Source organism: Vigna unguiculata, chromosome 1, assembly GCF_037176805.1.
Source record: "Vigna unguiculata cultivar grain cowpea cultivar isolate G323 ecotype 2 chromosome 1, ASM3717680v1, whole genome shotgun sequence".
Classification (NCBI taxonomy): domain Eukaryota; kingdom Viridiplantae; phylum Streptophyta; class Magnoliopsida; order Fabales; family Fabaceae; genus Vigna; species Vigna unguiculata.
In genome coordinates this window covers 22,700,768-22,709,532 of record NC_140792.1, presented here as the reverse complement: position 1 = coordinate 22,709,532, position 8,765 = coordinate 22,700,768, and the positions used below count along the sequence as shown (strand labels likewise).

General features: G+C 28.6%; 1 long non-coding RNA gene across 1 annotated transcript; it reads left to right on the top strand.

The window, feature by feature from the left end:
• Window positions 1-6,783: 6,783 nt before the first annotated feature.
• On the top strand, window positions 6,784-7,938 carry LOC146888775 (uncharacterized). Its single transcript, XR_014993949.1, has 2 exons — window positions 6,784-6,970; window positions 7,448-7,938. It is a non-coding gene; the product is annotated as an uncharacterized LOC146888775 (long non-coding RNA).
• Window positions 7,939-8,765: the final 827 nt, after the last annotated feature.

The following is an 8,765-nucleotide window of genomic DNA, read 5'->3' as shown; positions in this document are numbered from 1 at the left end:
GATTTGCTTCTTCATTCTCAGAATCGCTAGAATTTGATGAGCTTGAGGCATTGTCTTCCCATGCTATGTATGCCTTTTTTTTAAAGAATTTTCTGCCTTTCTTTTCTTCACTTTTCTTTGAATTTGGACAGTTAGCTTTGACGTGTCCAAATTCTCCACATCCGTAGCATTTGAAATTTGAGGATGATCCTTAATTATCCTTCTTGTTGCTCTTGAATTGATTTTTACCTTTGGCCTTCATGAATTTTATAAATTTCTTAATCATAAGACTAAGATTTTCATCGTCATCCGAATCTTCTTCTTCCTTTTGCTTTTTGCCTTTAACCACTTCAGTTTTAAAGGCTATGTTCTTCTTTCTTCCAATATCTTCTTCTTCATTTAGTCTTCCCAATTCAAGCTCATGTTCTCTCAGCTTTCCAAATAGAGTCGCCATCGTCATTGTCGCAAGATTTTGTGACTCCGTGATGGCTGTCACCTTCGGCTGCCAAGTCCTGTTCAAGGATTTAAGAACTTTTATATTTAATTCATCAGTGTCAAAAGTTTTACCTAGACCTGTGAGATGATTGACGATATGTGTGAATCGTTTCTGCACATCGTATATAGTTTCTCCTTGTTGCATCTGAAACATTTCGTATTCTTGGATCAAGGAGTTCTTGCATGCTCTTTTCACATCGTCTGTTCCTTCATGGGTTACACGCAATATTTCCCACATTTCTTGTGCACTGGTGCAGACTGAGATCTTGTAAAACTCATCTAGAGTTAAAGCAGATGAAATTATATTTCTAGCTTTTACATCATACTGAGCACGTCTATTTTCGTCTGCTGTCCATTGCGAGAATGGCTTTGATTCCTACACATCATTTACAACATTAACAGGAACAAATGGACCATTTACAACAGCATCCCAAATACCTCTATCAACAGATTCCAGAAAAATTTGCATCCTAACTTTCCAGAAGGGATAATTTTCACCAGTAAATAGAGGAGGTTTGTTGATAGACGCACCCTCAGCAAAGGTTTGATTTTGTCCAACCATTTTCGAAAAATTTGAATAACTATCAAAGCAAGCTCTAATACCAATTGTTGGTATCGCGCAGCGGAATGTTTGAGCGTGTGGACAAAAAACCAAGAGGGGGGTGAATTGGTTTTAAGTAATAAAATTAATACTTTAAAATTTTTCCAAAATTTATCAATTAAATCAATAATTAATTTCTTCAAACACAATAATGGATGAAATAAAGAGATAGAGAAGAAGATTGAACACAAGTATTTATACTGGTTCGGATCAAAAGACCCTACGTCCAGTTGTTAATCTCTCAAAAACGAGATTAACTAAATCACTAACAAGTAACAGATTTATAATCATATATTAAAAGTGTAAGGAAAGATAACACCTCTCTTGAATCACACAAGAGATGAACACTTTTCTCTGAATCACACAGAGAATCTTGACCTTAGCTTTCCTAGCAACAGCAACAACACTCAATCTCCTAGAACACCTCTCAGGAAAAGTTATCGCTCTACCCACACTAGGTTTTTCAAAGCTTCTATTGAGAACACTCGGAGAACTCTCTTACAATCACAACACTAGCACTCTAGCTTCTCAAAAAGGTAAGTGAGAAGTAACTCTGAGGTTCCTTATATAGAGGTCCCAAAAATTAGGTCAAAAAGCTGAACAGTCGTGCCCAACTGACCAAGATAATCGATTATCAGTGATAATCGATTATTCCAGTGTGGTTTATGAAAAACAAATTTTTGAGCAGATAATCGATTATGAGAGATGATAATCGATTATTCCAGTGCTTTCTTGAAAAAATTGGTTCAGCTCAGGATAATCGATTATTCTAAGTGATAATCGATTATCACTTTGATTTTTCGAGAAATACCAGAATTTTCTTGTACCATACTGATTATAACTATCTAATTACATTTTACAAGATAGATTTAAACACAACAACACATGGTCTTCATATTGACTTCCAGATGGCTTTCATGGCTTTTTTTTTATCATCATCAAAATCTTGCTTCAGCATTTAGACTTGTATTGTTTTTGCCAACAATATTGTCCTCTTTCAAACATTATCTTCAAAGACATGAAATAGTGAATGTTAATATATTTAGATGTAATAAATGTTGTTTTAAATATATTTACCTGTGTGAGTTTGTCCTTCATGCAAAGCATCTTGCAAACCTTGATAAACTTCAGCACGAATGTTGTTTTGATGATTATGAATCCATCGTAACCTCCCGGCCTCAGTCTTAACGTATTTATTTACAACATATTATTGTAAAAGTCGTCTCGCTTGTAATATTATAGATTGATCATTTGGACGAATCTACATTAAATAATCACATGTTTCTTAAAATATGTTAGTCTTCTTCATAAGTAAATTGATGAAACATAGGTAGTTATGATAGAAGTTACCTAAAGCATTAAATTGTAATATTCTCGACATGAGATACTTTGGCCATTATGATTTTTTTTGTTGATGACTAACCATATGTTCCAAAAAGAAATAATAAAGGATATTGTAAAAGGTCATAATATCCTACAATTTCTTGTATGTTTATTAAATTTCCATCATGACCTATAACTTTATTATCTCGACCACGTGTCATTGATTCTGTGTCTGCAGTACCAATAATAGTTGCTGATAGAGCCTTTTTTGTCACCTAAAAGACTCAGTCAAAACCAATTTCCCCTTAAATATGTAGTATAGGGAGAACCTTGGGAATCAATCCATTGACATGGCTAAAGTCAAATGCAATATTGGTGCTTGAATTGTGGTGGGGAAACTTATTCAAAGACAACACTTAACAACATAAAACTCAATCAACAAATGCAAGAAATGTTATGAACTATGCATGAATGGATGACATGCAATGCACAAAATGGTAGGGAATGATGAATTAGCTAATCCTAAATGCGCAAAAAAATGTTTAATGATCAAAACTAAGCTAATGCAATGGTTAAATTGGTCCAAATTCATCAAACTCGAAATCTACCCAAAATCAAGACATGTTCATGAGCAAAGTGCATGGTAACCTCAGATTGGGATCTTTTGATGATGAAATTGAAAATGTAATGATACAAAATGATTATAATTGATTTCAATTGCATTTGGAAACTGGAATCACTCGATTTGGTGCATTACACGTGAAGTTCCCAATTTCAAGAACCCTAATTCCCAAATTTGAGCAGAAACGCGATTTCGATCGATTCGACCAACTCGTGCAATGAAAATACAATTAAAAGTGTAGAAAGCTTTGTCATGATGCTATGAATGAAACCCTCAAACCAATTTGCACCAACAATCATTGAAATCATGCAATTATACGATTATGCAGAAACGCGAAAATGGGAAATGAAGCAAACCACCAAACCGACGTGAGATTCCATTTCTCACCATTCCCATTGCCAGGAAGGAATTTACTGTGTCAATGAATATACACAAAACTCTGCCACCATAAGCACCTCAATTTGACGTTCTTTAGTGATCATCATGAATAATTAACAAAGGGATAGGAAAAAACAGGTTTTGAAACACCAAAAACAATAAAGAAATTTATTTTGAATCATCAAAAGCGAGTAATTCTTTAGATATGCGCATAGAAAATTACAAACCGGAGAATTGGGCACTAACATAGTACTACCATGCCTCTTTGTAATCATAAATGAAAAGGAACAATGAAGAGTACCCTTTTTTCTTTTGTCCAATATAGATAATCTTTCATTTGATAAATAGCAACAACAAAGTCGGTGTCAAAGCAAAGACAATAACCAATGCAAAGCAACTTCACGAAAGGAAGGATGTTGTTGCAAAGAAAAGAAATTGTACAATACTGGTTACATGTTAAATTATTTTAAAAATAATAAATAGCTTATTATATTAGAAAGGGTAAAATAAGAATTTAAAAAGTGGACAAAAAAGAGGGTATCCTCTTTAATTTCCATAAAAAATTGAATTAAGATTAATAATAAATATATAATTAATTTTAAAAAATATTTGTTAAATGTAAAATTAGAAAAATAAAATATGTACACAAAATAAGTTTTTAAAATAATGGTTAAAGACAAAAGAAGTTTTTAGAATAATAGTTAAAAATAAATTATTATTAAAATAATTAATTTTTAAAATAATAATTAAGGAAAAAATTTGAATAACGAAATGTGGACACAAAAGAGGGTATCTTCTTTATATATTGTTATAGACTAGCGAAAACACAGACATTGTCACTCTTGTGTGTTCGCATTTTTAATTTTCATAGAAATTTGAGTTATAATCAATAAAAAATATATAATTGATTTTTAAAATAAGGGTTAAATATGTTTTTGGTCCCTCAAGTTTAAGTGAAATTTGGAATTAGTCCATCATCAAAACTTTTGACCAATTTAGTCCTTCATCTTTCAAAATGCGTGAATTTAGTCCTTTTAACCACATTTATCTGACGTTTCAAGCACATTTCATGATAGTATTTAAATTATTTACATTGTTTGACACATTTTTGCTTCAATGTTAACTTAAATATTATCATAAAATGCGCTTGAAACATCAGATAAATTTAACAAAATTTAGTTAAAAGGACTAAATTCATGCATTTTGAAATATGAATGACTAAATTGGTATAAAGTTTTGATGAAGGACTAATTCCAAAATTCACTGAAACTTGAAGGATCAAAAACATATTTAACCCTTAAAATAATTGTTAAATGTAAAATTAGAAAACCAAAATATGTACACAAAAAAAGTTTTGAAATAACCGTTAAGATAAAAGAGGTTAAAGATAAATTATTTATGAAATAATTAATTTTTAAAATAATAACTAAGGGTAAAACTGGAATAAAAAAATATAAAAACAAAAAAATATCTCTTTATATATCATTATAGATTATTATTATTATTATTATTATTATTATTATTATTATTATTATTATTATTATTATTATTATAATTACGATTACTATTATTATGATTATTATTTTTTCTTTTTTGTGTTGACTTAACATCATCATCATTATTATTATCATCATTACTCATAATATTCATATTATTATTATTATTTCTTTTTTTTACTTAACAACATCATCATCATTAATAATAATAATAATAATAATAATAATAATAATAATAATAATAATAATAATAATAATAATAATAATAATAATAATAATAATAATAGTAATAAGTAATTCCTATACATGAATTTGCGAACAACACAAGAGAGAAGTTAAAACATTTTATTTAATATAATTTTTAATTAAAATCTATAATTCAAAATTTTAATCATATAATTGGACATTACAATAAACTATTCTGTCAATTTTATAATTTAGCATAAATAAATTAATATTCAAATATTATTTTTTGGTCTTAATATTTATTGTCTAAAAAAACAATAATATGTTTAATTTCATATATCAATATATTTTAATAGTTTTGTATGTGTTTGTCAATATTTATATGTGTTTCTATTTACAGATTCTAACATTAATTTGATGTTGTTTTTATGTTTTATGGAATCATATTTCAATTATTTGCATATTTTCTACATAATCATATTATTATTTCAATTAATATTAGCATTAGTATTGATAATATTGTTATTAGTAGTAGTAATGTTGGTGTAATTATCCTTAACATTAGAATTGACATTATTATTATTATTATTATTATTATTATTATTATTATTATTATTATTATTATTATTATTATTATTATTATTATTATTATTATTAACAAATAATTATGATACCATATATTTACCACAACACTAACAAAAGACAAACTAAAATTTTTTATTTAATATAATATTTAACTAAAATATCTAATTTGAAATTTAATAATTATTTTTTTATTATGTCAATTTTATAATTTAGTACAAAGAAATTCTATACAAATGTTAATTTTTAATCTTAATATTTGTCATTTTAAAAACGTAATAATATCTTTGATTTCATATACTAATATCTTTTAGTAAATCTCTGTCTTAATTTGCATATACTTTTATTTATAAATTTTAACATCCACTCTAATTTCACGTTATTTTTTTTGGATAGAATCATTCATATTTTATGATATAAACTTACATTTTATTTTACATGCATTTTACTTTTATTTTCTATGAATTCATATTTTAGTTACTTACATTTTTTTTCGTTGTTAATTTACCTTCCCATCTTATTTTGATGTGCACTACATAAAGAAACATATGTTACTATTACTATTATATATAAGACATAAATATTATTATGTATAAATAAATTATTTATACAAATATATTAATAATTAAATTAAATTATTTAAGGGAAAAAAACAAAAAAAATGACATGCACGGGTCTCAAACTAGTAAGAAAATGTATTCATCATGAATTTGGGAATGAAGATTATGAGCCAAAACCAAAACAGAAAACTCTACTTATCTGTTCAACCCTAGATCCCTTTCTTGCAACTATGATGACCAAGCACTCTCGTTGAAAATCTGCCAAATTGATGCGTGCATACGAACCATTGTTATCTCTTGAATCTGTTAGTAATTTGGGATATATATATATATATATATATATATATATATATATATATATATATATATATATATATATATATATATATATATATATATAATTAAATGTGTTAGGGTCATTATATTATTAGTCAAAGTATTAAAATAATCTAATTAATTAAATATATGGCTAAAAGCATATACATGCCATGATATATTAAATGTGTACATGCCATCAATACTCTAATTTGATGAAGGCGTCAAATTAAGAATATTGAAATTAAGTAAGTAACTGTCAGAAGTTACATAAATGTTATGGTCTCCATCTGTGATCAAGTTACATATTATTTTTACTCCTTTCTCTCTCTCCTCATCAAGAGAAAAAATCTAGAAGAAAACTTTAGGTGCTCTACAGTTGGAAAATCATGTACCATATTTTTCCTCTACCTCTACTATTTCCAATCATAAGGTAAGCTTTCTCATTCAATTCTTTGAAATATTAAGAAGTGCTTAATTTATTATGAATGTGTTGCTCTTTAATGTTTTCGTAAACCAACAATTGGTCTCAAAGTGATGAAAGCGATGTTTGTTTATGTTTAAGGCCATTAATCGCATGAATCCAAATTATGGAGAATTCCCAGTATGTCTTTAATCTCTTTGGTGGGTTTCAAAGAGCATGAACTTTTGTATACAATTGATGTTTTTGGAACGATTTTTAAGAGCATCCGGAAAGTAAAACAATTGTATGTTTTTCGTGTTGCCAATTCAGTTCTAAATCGATGTATTCTATTTTAAATTTACGAACCCTAATTTGGGATAAATCCCCAATTTCGAAACTGCAAAATCCTAATAATTGCAATCAAGCTTTCTTTTTTTTCATTCTTGCTTTCTTGGTTCCGGTGCTTGTTGGTTATCCAATGATCAAGTAATGCTTCTTCTTCCCTAGGCTTGAGACGATGGAGCACACAACCCAGGCACGGTTTCGTCTTCAGAATCAAGCTGCTAGTTCGAGGGGTGAACGGTGGTGGTTTGCATTTTTATTTGTGTTGGCTGCTGCCGTGAGTGATGGTGGCTCATGTTTCTGATCTGGTTGTTGCCCATCGCGGAAAAGGCTCATTCTAGATCAATTTGGGTTATGGATTTGGTGCACTTGTTGTGCTTGGCTAGTTATGGTCGTGGTTGATTCTAGTTCTGGTCACGTATGCAGGAGTCTCTTAGCTATGAAAACTTTCGTAAAGGAGAAGAAGAAAACTAGAAAGCCTAATCTAATTGAACTTTAGGTTCAAATATAATAATTAAATCAACATATTTGAACATAAGGATTTATCTTTTGAAATATAAAAATAAATATATTTGGTTTTGTAATAAATAAATATTCAAATTTTGATTTTGTTTAACATTTTCTTTATGAGCAAATTGAATCAAGATATCGTTAAAGTGACCTCTCTTGAGGAGATAGTTCGTGAGAAATGTTAAATGTTTGTGTTTATGTATATCCATGCGATTATTAGTCGGCCCAAAGGAAGATTAATATTTGGTCGGATTATATACACATTTGTAATGGTAAACATGTGATAATTATAAAATTTTGCTTTGTTGATGATAAATCAATCCAAAGATGGGTTTGTTGTTGGACATGTTTTGTTATCAATGTTTGATCATTACAACAAGATACCCCTAGCAATTAATATTATTATCCATAGACTTGATATTAATGGGCATTAGGTGTCTTGAGATGGGCTACACCATTATTTGAATTTATTTATTTATTTATTTATTTTTAGGTTGTGAGCTTATTCGTATTTCTCTTACTCTAGATACAACTATAATTGCTTTTATATCCGCCCATCAAAATTTGGTTTCGATTCTTAATGGAACAAGTTTTAAGAACTCGAGTGAGAACATGTGAATTGTTCTTGGCTGCAATCTTGACCTTACAGTAAGGATTTAGAAATTCACTTCTTCTGCAAACTCTAGTATCTCTGAAGAGATAAAAGGATATAAGAAGTGAGATCGCTCAAATCGTGTGAGCCTTTCTTTGGTTTGCTTTCAGATCAATTTAGCTTTAGAACCAAGAAATAGTTAGTGATTAGACTTTGGTGTAACAACTAACATCAGTGTTTCAATGAAGGGTTATATAAGACCCGAGGAAAATTAAATAAATAAATATTTATTTAATAAATGTGAGGGTGGGAATTCATGAGATAATTAATGCAGAGAGAGATGACAATGAATAGTACTAGCTTTGGTTGAGAGTATTTAGT